Source organism: Colobus angolensis, unplaced genomic scaffold, assembly GCF_000951035.1.
Source record: "Colobus angolensis palliatus isolate OR3802 unplaced genomic scaffold, Cang.pa_1.0 Scaffold182, whole genome shotgun sequence".
Taxonomy (NCBI): domain Eukaryota; kingdom Metazoa; phylum Chordata; class Mammalia; order Primates; family Cercopithecidae; genus Colobus; species Colobus angolensis.
The window spans coordinates 954,629-972,468 of record NW_012114955.1 but is presented as its reverse complement, the minus strand read 5'-3'; the positions used below and the strand labels follow the sequence as shown (position 1 = coordinate 972,468).

Genomic DNA, 17,840 nt, shown 5'->3' with positions numbered 1-17,840 from the left:
CTGGAATGCAGTGGTGCAGTCTCGGCTCACTGCAACCTCTGCCTCCCAGGTTCAAGTGATTCTCCTGCCTCAGCCTCCCGAGTAACTGGGATTACAGGCGCCTACCACCAGGCCCAGCTAAATTTTGTATTCTTAGTAGAGACAGGGTTTCACCATGTTGGCCAGGCTGCTCCCGAACTCCTGACCTCAAGTGATTTACTTGAAGTGATCCACTGCCTCAGCCTCACAAAGTGCGGGGATTACAGGTGTAAGCCACCATGCCCAGCCAATTTTAGACTTTTAAGTCTGTATATTAAAGTGTTAGGAGTTGGTTGGGCGCAGTGGCTCACGCCTATAATCCCAGAACTTTGGTAGGCCAAGGCGGGTGGATTAGTTGAGGTCAGGAGTTCAAGACCAACCTTATTAAATAAATAAATAAATATATTTATATTTATTATTATTTTTTATTTTTTTGAGACAGAGTCTCACTCTGTCACCCAGGCTGGAGTGCAGTGGTGTGATCTCAGCTCATTGCAACTTCCGCCTCCCGGGTTCAAGCGATTCTCCTGCCTCAACCTCCTGAGTAGCTGATCTACAGGTGCCAGTCACCACACCCAGCTAAGTTTTAATTTTTTTTAGTAGAGATGGGGTTTTACCATGTTGGCCAGGCTGGTCTCAAACTCCTGACCTCAGGTGATCCACCTGCCTCAGCCTCCCAAAGTGCTGGGATTACAGGCATGAGCCACCGCGCCCGGCCAAAAAAAATTAAAATGTTAAGGGTAGCTCTTCCTCTTCCTTCCCTTCCTGTACAATTCAGTCTTCAGGCCATTAGGTAAAATAGTACAAAGTGTCTACAATGAAGAGGAAAACCGATGGCCCAGAGTGGAATGTCACTTTTATTCACTATTATGTCCTCAGTGTCTGAAACATGTTCACTCAATATTTGGCTTGCTCTGTCACTTCCCTCTGGACTCTGATCAAATGTCGTTTCTCAGGGAGGCTTTCCTAATCATTTCATGTACAGCAACACTCAACACCTACTCTTCTCCTTTACCCTGTTTTATTTTTTCTTCATAGTACTCAACACTATTTTATATTTATTTGTTGATTATCTGTCTTCCTCCACTAGAATGTAGCTCCTTGAGAACAAGGACTCAGACTATTGTGTCAATTACTGTGTTCCTAAACCCAAAACAGTGCCTTCCATGTAGTACATGCTCAACAAATATTGTTGAATGAATGAATCATGTTTGTGTATCTGAGATATTTTATAACTGAAAGGAACATACCAAGCATGGTGGCTGATGCCTGTAATCTTAGCACTTTGGGAAGCTGACGTGGGAGCATTGCTTAAGCCCAAGAGTTCAAGACCAGCCTAGGCAACATGACAAGACCCCGTCTCTAAAAAAATTAATAATAATAACAGAGCAGCTGATCAATTTCTGATTCTATTTATTGATGTTTGTTGCACAACATTTTTACAATGATCATCTCTGGGTGATATGATAATGAACTCCTTTTTTCCTCCTATTTTCTCCTGTGTGCATCTGTTTCTTTTACCATCAGAGAAAAAAATTAAAATTTACGAACATTTTGTAAATTTACAGCTTGAGCAACATGGTGACAATGAAGGGAAAACAAACACAGGAGTTTGGATGGGGAAATTGGGTCAAGAGCTTGGAGCAGCTAGTGAGAAGTGGGAGTGGAGTGGGAGGGCCTGGCAGTATGGCACCAGAGGAAGGTGCCCACAGAGAGTTGGCCCTGGAAGATGGGCAGAGGGCAAACAAGACAAGCAGTGACTTCTTCACCCCCTACCTGAGCCAGCAACCTAAATTCTGAGTCTGGTTGTGGCACTAACTAACCAGTCGCCTGGGGCCAGTCACTTCTTCAGGCCTCAGTTTCCTCATCTGTGAAGCACAGGGCTGAGGGAGACAAGCTGTCTCTCTCAGAGCCTTTCTACCTAAGAGGTGGGTGGTCCTAGAACCTGCACTGAGAAGCTGTGGTGTGGGTGGCGGACTCCCACCAACACAGCAGGCCTCTGCTCTCAAGCTCTGTTTGGGAAATACTGGATGAATAATGTGGAATAGGAGAAAAACAGTATTCAAAACTGTATGGGCCCTTTAAGTTAACCATGATAAATACATAGAGAGAGAGAGAGAGAGAGAGAGAGAGACTGACAGTATATCTACTCTTAAATAGTAACATTTTTTACCGAGCAGGGTCCTCTTATTCTTTAGTCACAATAAGCACAGTTCCTGGGGCCTATAGACTTTTCAAGGACTCTCAAACATATTTGAGATATAGAAAACAAAATATATTGACTTCAAAAAAATTTAAATGACAAAACTAAAATTCACAAACATTTAATCAAAGGTCTGCAAAATATATGTTAACTAGACAGTTTCTTTTTTTTTTTTTGAGACGGAGTTTTGCTCTGTCACCCAGGCTAGAGTGCAGTGGCACGATCGCGGCTCACTGTAACCTCCACCTCCCAGGTTAAAGCAATTCTCCTGCCTCAGCCTCTTGAGTAGCTGGGATTACAGCTGCCTATCACCACGTCTGGCTAATTTTTTTGTAGTTTTAGTAGAGATGGGGTTTCACCATGTTAGCCAGGCTGGTTTTGAACTCCTGGTCTCAAGTGATCTGCCCGCCTCAGCCTCCCAAGTGCAAGGATTACAGGCATGAGCCACCGCACCTGGCCAACTAGACAGTTTCAACTCAGCATAGTAACTTCAGATGTGAGATATGGGCTCATTTTAACATGGTGGAGTATCCTATAGCAGGCATATCTGGGGCCTGTGGAAGTAAAGTGAGAATGGGGTGGATTATGGAGGTTTGATAGTTTCCTGAGTTTCAATTTTTCTACTATGAGCATGTATTATAAGACGAAGAAAAAATATTCAATGAATGTTTTGAAAAAGTATGTAAATAAAAAAACCTTAGGAAAGATTTGGGGTGAAGAAGTCCCTATTTTCTCATCTCAATAAAGGCTTGGGGACAGTCCTCTGTCTTATGGAGTTAATTAGAATCAAAAAGGAAACTCACTGGAGACATGTATTTAAGAGTTTACTCATTCAGTGCTGTTCTCCAAGTTATTTCCATTTAGCAGTTTAGGATAAATCTGTGTATTGACACGTTGCTCTCTTTTTCCTTCATGGAACCATAAAATCATTGAATGTTAGAACATAGAGGGAGACTTCCTCCTTGCTGTCACCTTCTCTTGGCGGTCACAGTGGGCTCTCTGAGCATGGGAGAGCCCAAGTTAGCCGCAAAAGGGCCAGACTCAAATGAGCTCCATTGCTGCGTGGCAGATGGCGGAGGTGCTACCAGAGGAGACAGGTGTCTTGCTCCTGGCAGGGAGGCAGAGTCTGAGTCTATGGATTGGGAGACAGTGGGGTTCTCCTGGTGTCTATGCTGTTGTCATTCACAATTACAACAGCTGCTCTTCCCTCTGCTACATGTGTTCACTCACACATGCCCTACCTTTACACACATGTGTGTGCACATGGGCACATTTTCTCTCCGCCTAGACAGCTGGCACCTCTCGCCCAGACACAGATGCCCAGACATTTCTGCCACCAGCCAACTCACTCCGTGGCTCTGCTCCAACTCAGCTAGAGCAGGGCAGGGGGCTGTTCCTGCTGCCTCTTATCTTAGCCAAGAAGGACAGTGGCTGCTGTTAGGAGAGGGGGTAATGAGGTAGAGGACAACTGGTCTTTGAGGAGACTCCCACCCTTTTTTCCTTCTCCCAGTGACCCCTCCTCCTTTGGCTAAAGAACTGGAGAAAAAGCTGTCCAGTCAGAATCCCTCCTGTCAACGATGAAGGCCCAAAGCCCTACCCACACTGAACCCCTCAGCCCCTCGCCTGACAGATCCTGAAAGTCAGCTACAACTGTTGGTGTCTCAGGCTCCCAGCTCTCCCATTTGACCCTGAAAACCTCCCCAGTCCCCCATCCTGGGTTCTTTTGCATGTTGGAATATCACGTGCTGATACGGCATTTGATGTTTATGCCTCTCAGTTGATAAGCATGTTCTGTCTAGAGAATGTCTTGTGTATTTTCTTAAAAGTTCTTACCAGGGACTCCAAAGGGGGTCCCTTTGGAAAAACTACTCACTGAGTGCAGTGTTCACTGTTAGGGTGATGGGTTCACTAGAAGCCCGTTATGCAATATACTCATGTAACAAATCTGCACATGTACCCACTGAATCCAAAATAATTTTTTTTTTTTGAAATGGAGTCTTGCTCTGTCACCCAGGCTGGAGTGCAGTGGTGTGATCTTGGCTCACTACAACCTGTACCTCCTGAGTTCAAGTGATTCTTCTGCCTCAGCCTCTTGAGTAGCTGTGATTACAGGCACCTGCCACCATGCCTGGCTGATTTTTATATTTTTAGTAGAGACAGGGTTTTGCCATGTTGGCCAGGCTGATCTCAAACTCCTGACCTCAAGTGATCCACCCGCCTTGGCCTCCCAAAGTGTTGGGATTACAGGTGTGAGCCACTGCACTCGGCCAAAATAAAATTTTAAAAATGTATTGTAAGCATCATCCTTATTCATTGATCATCTCTGTTAATTAATTATTTCCTTTAACTTTGAGAGGGTTGTTTTAAGATTTAAATATATATTTGCTTCTTAGTCTGTGCCTTGTGCAAACTAGATGCTCAGTTGTTATCAATATCAGTGGACCAATCTATTACTCACATGCACTAAAGATCAGTAAACCAGGCTGGGTGCAGTGGCTTACGCCTGTAATCCCAGCACTTTGGGAGGCCAAGGCAGTTGGATTACCTGAGGTCAGGAGCTTGAGACCAGCCTGGCCAACATAGTGAAACCCCATCTCTAGTAAAAATACAAAAATTAGCTGGGTATGGTGGCACACACCTGTAGTCCCCGCTACTTGGGAGGCTGAGGCAGGAGAATCATTTGAACCCAGGAGACAGAGGCTGCCGTGAGCTGAGGTCGCGCCACTGCACTCCAGCCTGGGTGACAGAGCGAGACTCTGTCTCAAAAAAAAAAAATCAGTAAGCCAACCCCACCCCTGAGCTAACTAAATTCTCCAGCTAGACTGAACCTGCCTATCTCACCTATATCATCAAATTCAGCCTCAGCCACTGCCCAGCCTGGGACATTGGGCAAACTTCTTTGCTTCTCTAGCCTTAGGATCCTTGTGAAAACAGGCTGAGCTTGATAATGGCTCTAAGCATTCCTTATAGCCAATTAGATTCTATAACTAAGTGCTTTTATAGAGTCTTTGTAGCCTTGGTTCCTCAGTCTTCTGGAATTAAATCACCATTGTCCCTTGCCACTTCTCTATCTGCACAACAGGGAGAAATCAGGGAGAAGGAGGAATAGAGGGATGTGGAGAATCTTCCTTCATAGCAAGGAAAATGAGCAGCCTGGGTACTAGCTCTAAAAGGGAGTTCTACCCAAAATAAGGAACTCAGTGCATCATGGGATATGTACTGCCCAGGGGGCTCTGAGTATGTAAATCAGGACAGGTATGTGTATATTAGGGCAAATGTGTGTACCCTAGGAACCTTTGCACCTGTCAGTGGCCTCAGGCCTGTTGATGTTCTCATTGTTCATGTGACTCCTGGTACCCCGAGGGCCTGGGCCTGGTTGTGTGCTGCTTTCACAGCCTCCTGGGGTAGGTCTGTGAGTCAGGAGGCATGTGACTCTTGGTGGTTTTGTGTACCTGAAACTGTGTGTTGGCCTCATCACTGCAGGAAGTTCAGGTTCTTTGGTTGGCTTAGTGAATTACCCAGGAAACAGTAGACATGGGCTGGCTGAGCTCCCCTATGTTTTCGAAGCCAAGGAAGAGGGAAATGCCCTTCCTCCACTCCTAAAGGTCAGCATACTCTTCCCACAAAGGGGGCAACTATGAAAAGTCACCCTTGTCTCCTGAAGATGAGGCTTCACTTATGAGGCCCCTAGGGGGATGTGTGTAAAGCCAAAGTCGTTCCAAGATCTGGAGACAGGGCAAAGGCCGGTAACCAAGCACAGTAACCAGGCCTGCAGTTGGCTAAGCCCCAGAGTCACATCACCTGGAAAAGCTATTTTTATGTGCCAGACAAGACTGAGAAGTTGCCGCTGTCATCAGAGCCCAGGTTTCCCCTAACCCTGTCCCAGAGGCTGGGCCACTGTGACCCACCCATCAGGGAAGAACAGAGAGCTGGCCTTGCTCCAGGTAGGCCCTTTCCCTCCTCCTCCTCCTCTAGCTCTCTCCCCAACTCTGCTGTTGGGAGACTGCTGCCTACCTGTAGAGTTGGATTTCCTCCTCAAAGGGTAGCTTCCCAGTAAAGCCACATTCCTACTTCCAAAGCAGGGAGCTCACCAGTGTATACTTCTGGATTTTTCTGTCTACTTTCCCTAACTTGGGACATCTGATTGTTCTGCCAGGCCATGCAGCAGTTCCTTTCCTGTCCTCCTGTGCATCTGAAAAAGGCTTAAGCCAGCTCTGCAGCTGAGCTCTTTGCATTTTCTAAGTCCCCCTTCACATACCTGAGGTCCGCTTGTCTTCATATGGTCCCCAATGTACTCTTGGAAAATTAATATGTTAGTGTTACAGCTCTTTGAGAATTTGTCTAGCAGGTCTTTGGGTCTTCACTGGAAAGCCCCTAAAAAAAATTAACATGTTAAATTCCAGGAAAAGCATCTCTCTATTAGCCCCCACTTATTCTTTCATTTATTCATTCTGCATTTATTTAGCATTATCATTTTTCTATTGAAGATTTCATGCTTTTCTTATCTATTTTGCAAGTTCCTGATATATTAAGAAATTGAGGCCGGGCGCAGTGGCTCACGCCTGTAATCCCAGCACTTTGGGAGGCCGAGGTGAGTGGATCACGAGGTCAGGAGTTCAAGACCAGCCTGACCAAGATGGTGAAACCCCGTCTCTACTAAAAATACAAAAAAATTAGCCGGGTGTGGTGGCACGCGCCTGTAATGCCAGCTACTCCAGAGGCTGAGGCAGAGAATTGCTTAAAACCTGGAGGGGTGGAGGTTGCAGTGAGCCGAGATCACGCCATTGTACTCCAGCCTGGGCAACACAGCGAGACTCCATCTCATAAAAAAAAAAAGAAATTGAGACCTTGTTATTGTACTTACGAAAATATTTCCCTGCCTATTTGCTTTCAGTTTTTTTGTTTTGTTTTGTTTTGTTTTTCTTTTTTTTTTTGAGGCGGAGTCTCGCTCCGTCGCCCAGACCGGAGTGCAGTGGCCGAATCTCAGCTCACTGCAAGCTCCGCCTCCCGGGTTTGCGCCATTCTCCTACCTCAGCCTCCCGAGTAGCTGGGAGTGCAGGTGAGTGCCATGACACCAGCCAATTTTTGTATTTTTAGTAGAGACGGGGTTTCACCATGTTAGCCAGGATGGTCTCGATCTCCTGACCTCGTGATCCGCCCGTCTCGGCCTCCCAAAGTGCTGGGATTACAGGCTTGAGCCACTACGCCCGGCCTTTGTTTTGTTTTTCTTTGAGACAGAGTCTCACTCTGTCGCCCAGGCTGGAGTGCAGTGGCATGATCTCAGCTCACTGCAACCTCTGCCTCCTGGGTTCAAGCAATACTCCTGTCTCAGCCTCCCGAGTAGCTGGGAGTGCAGGTGAGTGCCATGACACCAGCCAATTTTTGTATTTTTAGTAGAGATGGGGTTTCACCATGCCAGGCTGGTCTCAAACTCCTGACCTCAAGTGATCCATCCGCCTTGGCCTCCCAAAGTGTTGGAATTATAGGCGTGAGCCACCACGCCCGGCTGCTTTTAGTTTTTTGTAAATAAGTTTTACTATTTAGTAGTAGAGATTGGGTCTTGCTATGTTACCCAGACTGGTCTTGAATTCCTGGGTTTAAGCAGTCCTCCTGCCTCAGCCTCCCAAAGTGCTGGGATTACAGGCATGAGCCACAACACCTGGCCTATTTGCTTCCAATTTTCTTTATGACTGTTTTCTTCTTTTTCACAGTCATTTATTCAACAACTATTTAGTAAATGTCAACTATGAAAAACCCACTGGGCAAGGCATTTTAGAAACTGAGCTACTTGCCTTTAGGACACTTCTTCCCTCCTACCTCTTAATTATTTAACTGATAGATCTGAAAGCTTGATAGTATCATCACACCCTTAGATGACAAGGCTCTGGGCCTTATCACTCAAATCACTTAAGTTTATATATGACTCACGTATAATAAAAGTTAAAAATTAATAAAAATGGCCAGGCGCAGTGGCTCACATCTGTAATCTCAGCTCTTCGGGAGGCCAAGGTGGGCGGATCACCTGCGGTCAGGAGCTCGAGAGCAGCCTGACCAACATGGTGAAACCCTGTCTTTACTAAAAATACAAAAATTAGCTGGGCATGGTGGCAGATGCCTGTAATCCCAGCTACTCAGGAGGCTGAGGCAGGAGAATTGCTTGAACCCAGGAGGTGGAGGTTGTAGTGAGCTGAGATCATGCCACTGCACTCCAGCCTGGGCAACAAGAGTGAAACTCCGTCTCAAAAAAAAATAAAATTAATACAAATACACTATATAATATGTACAGTTACAATAACTCAAATTAGTTAAAAAAAATCACACAAAATTGACATATGAACACTTATTAATTAACTTCAATTTATTAAATAACAGAGAGAAATAAACATAAACCTGCCAGGCCTTGTGCTTATTGGTTAGTGAGTGTTTTCTTTTCTCTGTACAAAAGTCTGTTTGGGGACCCAAAAGACAACAGGAAGTAGCCTGAAGGTGTAGAATCTGAGCTGGGGGAGCTGCCTAGGGAATTGCAGAGGCAAGTGTCACCAAGCTCCAATAGCCTGCTGTCCTCACTGTCCCTGCAAGAAGAGACACACTAAGAGAACCAGATTTTTCACGTTGGCATTTCAGGGCATCTTGATTTAAAAAGTAGTGACTTCCAGGACAAACAGACGTGAGTTCAAAGCCAGCCCCACACTCTCTGACTGGATGACCTTGCGTGAGTAACTTAATCTTCCTGAGGCTCAGTATTCGAATCAGTTTTCTCTCAATGTGATATTGAGACACTCCCCTAGGAGTGTTTTGAAGATGAAATGAAATTATTCAGGCAAAGCAGTTGCACATTGTTTGGCACTGAAGCTCAAAAATTGTTAGTTCTATTGTATTATTATTATCACCACTATTATTATTATCCTATGTCGTGTGCCAGAGGCTATGCTGGGTGCTGGAAATGCAGCAATGAATAGGAGTGTCCCGTCCCACCTCCAGAGATCTGATTGATCAAAGGAAGCTGAGTTTTTCAGCACCAAACTCAGCCTCATTACACACATGGTCTTATTATTACCCCTTCCTGCATTGTCTTTTTGAGAAAAGTCACTTTAAATCCAGGAAAATTTTAGACTATGAATTATTTGAAGCCAAAAATTTAACTTAATTCTTTCTCCACTAAAGAGTACAATAATACATATTTAGAACACTAATGAGTCCTAATAATCTCTTCTATATGTAGAAGGCTGTCAGTCCCTCAAGTACTTTCATACTCATTTCATCCTGGAAAACAATTAAGTTAGAGAAACAGACATTTTAGAGAAATTACATAATGGAGAAGTGTTAATAGAGCCGCCTATGAAGTTGTGATACCTAGAAGATTCTACAAAAACAGAATTCAACTGGATATATACTTTGTTTAACTTTTTATTATGGAGAATTTAGATCATACACAAAAGTAGACAGATGAGCAGAATAGCTTACAGGTATCCAATCTTCAGCCACCAGCAACCCTATGACCAATTCTGCCCCATTCACACACACACGTGCTTTCACCGTGCCTGTGTTATTTGAAGAACATCCTATACAGCCTGTCAATTCAGCTGCGAATATCTGGTATGCATCTGTAAAAGCTGAAGATTTGAGGCCGGGTGCCGTCGCTCATGCCTGTAATCCCAGCACTTTGGGAGGCCAAGACGGGAGGATCGCTTGAACCCAGGAGCTCGAGACCAACTCAGGCAACAATCTTGGAAGACCTCATCTCTACAAACAAATTAAAAAATGAGCCGGGCCTGGTGGCAGGTACCTGTAGTCCCAGCTACTCGGGAGGCTGAGGCAGGAGGATAGCTTGAGCCAGGGAGGTTGAGGCTGCAGTGAGCTGTAATTGCACCACGGCACTCCAGCCTGAGTGACACAAAAAGAACTTATCTCAGAAAAAAAAAATAAAAAAATAAAGTTTACACATTTTTAACAAAGCTAAAACACTGTTACACAGCTAAAATATCAACAGCGATTCCTAATACCATCAAACAATATTCAAGTTTCTAATTGTTTCATAAAAGGACACCATTTTAATATCTGCAAGTGAGTTGTGGTTCTAAGAGAAGGAAACATAGGTAAAAGTAAAGAATTCAGCTGAATTGCAACCTCTTTAAGAGCAAATAAATTCTCCTTTGCATTCAGTTAGAATGTTTGTGCTTCTTTTTACTGTTTTAAACAAAGCTGCAATGAATATCTTTATACTTACATTTTTGTATGCTTGCCCAATTATTTCCTTAAGAGTAACACCTATGAGTAAAAGCCAGAAGTCATGCCTTTGTTTTTTTATTTTGTTTTATTTTTGAGACAGGATCTCACTCTGTCACCCAGGCTGGAGTGCAATGATGCTATCATGGCTTGTTGCAGTCTTGACCTCCTGAGCTCAAGCAATCTTCCCATCTTAGCCTCCCAAATAGCTGGTACCACAGGCACACCACCACTCCTGATACTTTTGTTCTTTTATTTTTATTTTTTGTAGAGACAGGGGTCTCACCATGTTGCCCAGGCTGGTCTCGAACTCCTGGGCCCAAGCCATCTTCTTGCCTCGGCCTCCCAAAGTGTTGAGATTACAGGTGTGAGCCACTACACACAGCCAGCACACCTTTTAAAGCTCTTGTTCCATACTGTGAAATAGCCTTCCTAGGCACACTGTGTGAAAGCACCCATTTTCTTTTGTTCCATGCACACACAGTCCTAATAGTATTCTCTTGATTTGCAAATGAGGATATGGAGTGAGGGGCACTGGGTTAGGGTGGGCCCTAATCCAATGTGACTGGTGTCCTTATAAGAAGAGGAAAATTTGAACAGACAGAAGGAAGATGGCCATGTGATGCCAGAGGCAGAGAGATTAGAGTTAGGGTGCCATGAGCCAAGGAGTGTGTGGGGACATCAGAAGCTGGAAAAAGCAAGGAAGGATCCTCCCCTAGTTGGCAGCATGGCCCTGCCAATGCCCTGATTTCAAACTTCCAGCCTCCAGAACAGTGAGAGAATAAATTTATATTGTTATAAATCACCTAATTTGTGATACTTTATTACCACTGCCCTAGGAAACTAATACAGATGGAGCGGAGTGGTTTGTAATATAGGGAGGGGAAAAGATTTCTTGACACCATCTGCACATTTGCTGGGGATATGTCAGACTAACTCCTTTTAGGACACCAGAAGGCTGTGTTGGATCATGGGGAAGGGATGGGAAGAAGGCAGGCAGATAGTGCTATAGGACACTAGCTACCACAAGGGTGATAAGAATGGGTGTCTTCTGGACTTCTAGGGGTACAGGATATCTGGGAGCAGACCAGGGTGAGCTGGGAGCGGAGGTGCAAGGGACCAGAAGAAACAAGGCTTCAGAAGAGCAGCTCCCTCATCAGTATTACCCAGGGAGTAATTTTGGGTACAGGCCACACTCCTGGGTTCCCCTAAGGCACAAATTTCTACTCTTCTCACACCAACAACTCTTTTTTGAGATGGGGTCTTGCCCTGTCACCTAGGCCGGAGTGCAGTGGTGCCATCATAGCTCACTGCAGCCTTGAACTCCACAACTCAAGGGATCCTCCCACCTCAGCCTCTTGAGTAGTTGGGACTACAAGCATGCGCTACCACGCCCAGCTAATTTTTTTATTTTTTATTTTTGTAGAGACTGGGTCTCTCTATGTTGTCCAGGCTGGTCTCAAACCCCTGAGCTCAAGTGGTCCTTCTACCTTGGCCTCCCAAAATGTTGGGACTACAGGCATGAGCCATGCAATGGGCCTATACTTTTTAGATTCCATACAAAGGAATACTATTCTGGACATTTCATGTAAATGAATAATTTAATATATGACCTTTTGTGTCTGGTTTTGCTAATGGATGGTACCGTGTAGTTCCTGGCTCTTGGTGTCCCAAACAAAGAACTGGACGTGACACAGATAGCATAGCAAAGCAGCAAAAATTTGTTATGCTTAGTAACACTCCCAGAGAGGAGAGAGCAGGCTGACCAGCGAGTGGTATCAGTCCCAGTTTGTTACATTTCATGGCCTTTTATATGTTTTTTTTTTCCCACTTGCTTAACCTTACTTTATGTCTTTTGACCAAATTGCTTATCTTTACTGTTATTTTTTTGTGACCAAATTGCTACTGCAAGCCCTTCTTTTTCTTATCTTGCATGTTTCAACTCACTGCTTCTCCCTTATGTACATATCGCTTACTCCCTTATTTTGTGTATTCTACTTCTGCTATTTTGCATGTTTTGCTTTTGCTACTGATTAAGCTAGCTTACGTCCAAGGATCCGCTTCACCTCCAGCTTACTCTGCTATTCTCCTGCCTCAGTTTCTTCCAACTTGCACAATGTTTTCAAGTTTCATCTATGTTGTAGCTTGTATCAGAATTTCATTCGTGTCCAAGTAATATTCTGTTGTATGGATATACCATATTTTATTATCCATTCATCAATTGATGGACATTTGGGTTAGTTTTCACCCTAGCTATTATGAATAAAGCTGATATGAATATTTGTGTACATGTTTTTGTGTAGATATATGTTTTCAGTTCTCTTGGGTCTACAACTAGGAGTAGAACTGCTGGGTTATATGGTATCTCTGTGTTTAATATTTTGAGGAATTGCCAAACTGTTTTCCAGAGTGGCTGCATCATTCTGTAATTCTACCAGCAATATAGAAAGGTTCCAATTTCCCCACGTCCTGTCAACACTTGTTATTGTCTTTACTTTTTTTAATTTTAGCCAGCCTGGTGGTTGTTAAGTAGTATCTCATTGTGGATTTCATTTGTATTTCCCTAATGACTAATGATGTTGAACATCTTTTTATCAGTATATTGGCTATTTGTAAGCCTCCTTTGGAGAAATGTCTATTCAAATCCTTCACCCAGTTGTAGCCGGGCATGGTCGCAGGCACCTGTAATCCCAGCTACTTGGGAGGCTGAGGCAGGAGAATTGCTTGAACCTGGGAGGCAGAAGCTGCAGTGAGCCGAGATCACCCCACTGCACCCCAGCCTGGGTGATGAGCAAGACTCTGTCTCAAAAAAAAAAAAAAAACAAAAAGTGGCTGGGCACGATGGCTCACGCCTGTAATCCCAGCACTTTGGGAGGCCGAGGTGAGTGGATCGCCAGAGGTCAGGAGTTCAAGACCACCCTGGCCAACATAGTGAAACCCCGTCTCTACTAAATATACAAAAAATTAGCTGGGCATGGTGGCGGGCACCTGTAATCCCAGCTGCAAGGGAGGCTGAGGCAGGAGAACTGCTTGAACCTGGGAGGCGGAGGTTGCAGTGAGCTGAGATTGTGCCATTGCACTCCAGCCTGGGCAACAAGAGCAAAACTCCATCTCAAAAAAAAAATAAATAAATAAAAAATTCTGTGCCTATTTTCAAATCAGGTTATATGTCTTTTTATTTTTCAGTTGTAGAAGTTCTTTATATATTCTGGATACAAGTCCCTTATCAGATACATGATTTGCAAATACTTCTCCCATTCGATAGGTCCTCTTGCTTTTAAATGTTATCTTGACTAAGTATAAAATTCTAGTTTGCTAGTTATTTACTTTTTTTTTTTTTTGAAACAGGGTTTTCGCTCTGTTGCCCAGGCTGAACTGTAGTTGTGTGATCTCAGCTCACTGCAACCTCTGCCTCCCAGGCTCAAGCAATCCTCCCACCTCAGCCTCCCAGGTAGCTGGGACTACAGGCATGCTCCACCATGCCTGGCTAATTTTTTTTTTTTTTTGGTAGACAAGGGGTTTCGCCATGTTGCCTAGGCTGGTCTCAAACTCCTGGGCTCAAACAAGCTGCCTGCTTCAGCCTCCCAAAGTGCTGGGATTACAGGTGTGAGCGCCCATGCCCGACCTGTTATTTACTCTTACACATTTAAAAATATTATTCCTTTGTCATCTAGCTTCCTTGATGATAGAAGTTGAGGGTTTCATGTCATTCATTGCTTCTGGACGGTTCTCAGCCACTATATCTTAAAATATTGCCTCTCTCTATTCTATTTTCTCCTTTCAGTACTTCAATTGGATGCATGTTCATCTTACTCAGTCTTGTCTTCATGTCTCTTAATATTTCCTTCATATTTTCCAAGTTTTTGTCCCTCTCTGCTTCATTCTGTATAACTTTTTAGATCTTGTGGGGGAGGGGGTTTGGCTTGTTTTCATTTTTGTATTTTTTTTTGGTTCACTAATTCTGTCTTCCATCCTATCTAATCTGCTGTTTAACTTGCCCATTGAGTTTTTAATTTTGATTATCATGGCTTTCAGTTTTAGATGTTCTATTGATTTATTTTTTCAAATGTCTCTCATCTGTTTTGATAGCATATGGCACCTTTGTCATGTTTTCAGTTTTTATTTTTCTGTAAACATTTTAAAAATTCTTATTTTTGGCCGGGCGCGGTGGCTCAAGCCTGTAATCCCAGCACTCTGGGAGGCCGAGACGGGTGGATCACGAGGTCAGGAGATCGAGACCATCCTGGCTAACATGGTGAAACCCTGTCTCTACTAAAAAATGCAAAAAAACTAGCCGGGCGAGGTGGTGGGCACCTGTAGTCCCAGCTACTCTGGAGGCTGAGGCAGGAGAATGGCGTAAACCCGGGAGGCGGAGCTTGCAGTGAGCTGAGATCCGGCCACTGCACTCCAGCCTGGGCGACAGAGCGAGACTCCGTCTCAAAAAAAAAAAAAAAAATTCTTATTTTTTACTTTATACCTAATAATTCCATTATAGGAAAATAGAAAGGATATTATGCAGCTGTTTCTTGGGTATGCTGGTATTTGCTCATGTAGGCTTGTTTCAGTGTGATTTAGTTTTTGTGTTTGAGCTTTACTTGTCCAAACTTTTTGTGTGGGAATCATACGTAGCCTGGGTTAACTGTAGCTCTTTCAGAGAAGCTTTGTGCAAAGCTTCCTCAAGGAACTAACAATCCACCGCTAATGTTTGTTCATGTTTGATCTTGTGTTTGCCCAGACCAGGCACAGTACGCATTCTGTTTGCAAATACGCCTGAAGCCCAGGATTGCAAATTCTCAGTGGAAATGTTTTTTAAGGTCCAGAATTATGACTGAAGCAGATACATTTTCCCTTTCTCCTCCTCCTTTTGCTGATGGCCAGATTTCTCCTGGTCCACTCCTCCTTGAGAGCAAAGTGCTTGAGGGCCCCAGCTTTATGCCAGGCTTTGGTTATCAACATTACTCAACAGCCACCCCCTCTCCCCCAACCTGCAGCCACAGCTTCAGGGTTCTCATTTCTTTGCTTTGTTTGTTTGTTTGTTGTCCCTGTAGCTTTCCTTTCCTCCTCCGCCCTCAAGCTCTGCTATGCATTTAAAGGAATGTTTGTCATGCTTTACGTGTTTGGTATTGGGAATACTGTCTGATTATCTAGTTCCTATACTGCCTGAAATTGAATCCAGGGGGAAATAGTACAGATACACAAGCAGATAATTTCTAGTGTTCTCAGCCCCACTGGAGCCCATTATGGATCCATGTGCTTCAGAAGATAAGTTAACCAGACAAGATCAGGCATTCAGGGTGGTATGGCTGTAGACAGAAGATGAGTTAATCAGATAATGGAATTCCTATGCTATTAGATAATTGATGTATGACCTCTCTGGGTAAATTAGAACCTTGACCCAATCAGAATGCATTAGTTGTATTTTTTTTTCAATGTTTTTAAATTTTTATTTATTGAGACAGGGTCTCAGTGTTGCCCAGTCAGGTCTTGAACTTCTGAGCTCAAGTGATCCTCCTGCCTTGGCCTCCCAAAGTGTTGGGATTACAGGTGTGAATCACCACACCCAGCTGTATTTATTTATTGATTTATTTATTTAATGTACTTACTTACTTTTAGAGACAGGGTAGGTATCTCTCTGTTGCCCAGGTTGGAGTGCAGTGGTGCAATCATAACTTGCTGCACCCTCAACCTCCTGGGCTCAAGTGATCCTCCTGAGTCAGTGCCCTGCCCCACTCCCAGCAGCTGAAACTACAGGTACATACCACTGTGCCCAGCTAATTAAATTTTTTGTTTGTAGAGACAGGGTCTCGCTTGGTTGCACAAGCTGGTCTCAAACTCCTAGCCTCAAGTGTTCCTCCCACCTCAGCCTCCCAAAGCACTGGGATTACAGGTGTGAAACTGCTACAGCAGCCTAGATAGAATGCATGATTTCTAAGAGGGATTATATAGGTGGCTGTGTCCCCACCCAAGTCTCATCTTGAATTGTAGTTCCCATAATCCCCATGTGTCCTGGGATGGACCTGGTGGGAGGTAATTGAATCATGGAGCAGTTACCCCCATGCTGCTGTTCTCAAGATAGTGAGTGAGTTCTCATGAGATCTGATGGTTTTCTTAGGGGCTTCTCCCACCCTTTGCTCTGCATTTCTTGCTGCCACCATGTGAAGAAGGATGTGTTTGCTTCCCCTTCCACCATGATTGTAAGTTTCCTGAGGCATCCGCAGCCATGAAGAATTGTGAGTCAATTAAACCTCTTTATAAATTACCCAGTCTCCAGCCGTTCTTTATAGCTCTTTATAGGGGTGTGAGAACAGACTAACAAGGGGTTTGAAGATGGGTAATCAGTGCTAAATCTTGCAAATGGCCAGGAGGAGGGATGTTAGTGACAAAGGTTTGTTTTTCCGAGACGCTTCAATCAATCACCCTCATGCTTAATTTTCCTACATGGAGCTTTAGGGGAAGCTATGAGGAACATGGTTTCTGACACATAGTAAGTGTTCAGTAAATATTTGCTGACCAGATATAGTGGAAGTGCCTTATCTTCTAGTCTGTTTGGTCTCAGCTGCAGAAGCAAGATGATGAAGGGAATGTCATCGTTTGGGAAGCATCACAATAAGACACACACGTTGTACCACCACTATGGCTCTAAGGCCTACCACCTCCAGAAGACGACCTGTGGCAAATGTGGCTACCCTGCCAAACACAAGAGGAAGTATAACTGGGTGCCAAGGCTAAACGGTGAAATACCACCAGGACTGGTTGAATGAGATACCTAAAAATTGTTTGCCGCAGATTGAGGCCAGATTCTGAAAAGGAACAACACCTAAACCCAAGAGGGCAGCTGTTGCAGCATCCAGTTCATCTTAAGAATTTCAATGATTAGTCATGTGATAAATGTTCTAGTTTAAAAACTAAATAAATAAATATTTGCTGACCGAATGTTGAATGCATAACTGAGTCATTGTGTCACAAGACAACTCCCTAATTTTCTGCAGTAAGCTTCCCTCTCTGCTGATGTGACAATCCCCAGCCCACAGTTGGAGAATAAGTTTGTAAAAACAGTAATGTTATGCCTATAATTCCAGCACTTTGGGAGGCCGAGGTGGGCAGATAGCTTGAGCCTAGGAGTTTGAGACCAGCCTGGGCAACATGGCAAAGGCGAAACCCCGTCTCTATAAAAAAAATACAAAAAATTAGCCAGGCATGGTGGTGTCTGCCTATAGTCCCAGCTACTCAGGAGGCTGAGGTGGGAAAATAACCTGAGCCCAGGAAGTCCAGGCTGCAGTGAGCCGTGATTGCGCCACTGTCCTGCAGCCTGGGTGACAGGAGTGAGAGCCTCACACACACACACACACACAAACCAAAAGCCAAAACAAAATACTGATACAAATGAGAGTGC

At 44.2% G+C, this 17,840-nt stretch overlaps 1 pseudogene; it reads left to right on the top strand.

The window, feature by feature from the left end:
- Positions 1 to 17,016: 17,016 nt before the first annotated feature.
- Positions 17,017 to 17,308, top strand: LOC105509996 (annotated as a pseudogene).
- Positions 17,309 to 17,840: the final 532 nt, after the last annotated feature.